The sequence below is a fragment of the Elephantulus edwardii genome, unplaced genomic scaffold (genome assembly GCF_000299155.1).
Source record: "Elephantulus edwardii isolate Elephantulus edwardi_28Jun2011 unplaced genomic scaffold, EleEdw1.0 scaffold00436, whole genome shotgun sequence".
NCBI lineage: Eukaryota > Metazoa > Chordata > Mammalia > Macroscelidea > Macroscelididae > Elephantulus > Elephantulus edwardii.
Window position 1 is genome coordinate 1,014,509 of NW_006400186.1, and position 485 is coordinate 1,014,993.

Here is a 485-nt window from a genome sequence, read left to right on the forward strand (position 1 = left end):
AATCTAGAGGAAATGGACAAATACTTAGAAAAACACAACCTACCTAAACTGACACAAACCGAAATTTAACATCTGAACAGACCATTTACAAAAGAAGAAATTGAAATGGTAATACAACAACTTCCAACCAAGAAAAGCCCTGGACCAGATGGTTTTACAAGTGAATATTATCAAACATTCAGAGAAGAATTGTTACCAATTCTACATAAATTATTTCAGAAAATAGAAAAAGATGGAACCCTCCCAGATTCATTCTATGAAGCAAACATATCTTTGATACCATAACCAGGAAAAGACACCACCAAAATAGAAAACTATAGGCCAATATTTCTCATGAATATTGATGCAACAATCCTGAATAAAATACTGGCAAATAGAATCCAAAGATACATCAAAGAAATAATTCACCATGAACAAGTGGGATTTATAATAGGTATGCAAGGATGGTTCAACATAAGGAAAACAATTAATGTAATTCATCACAT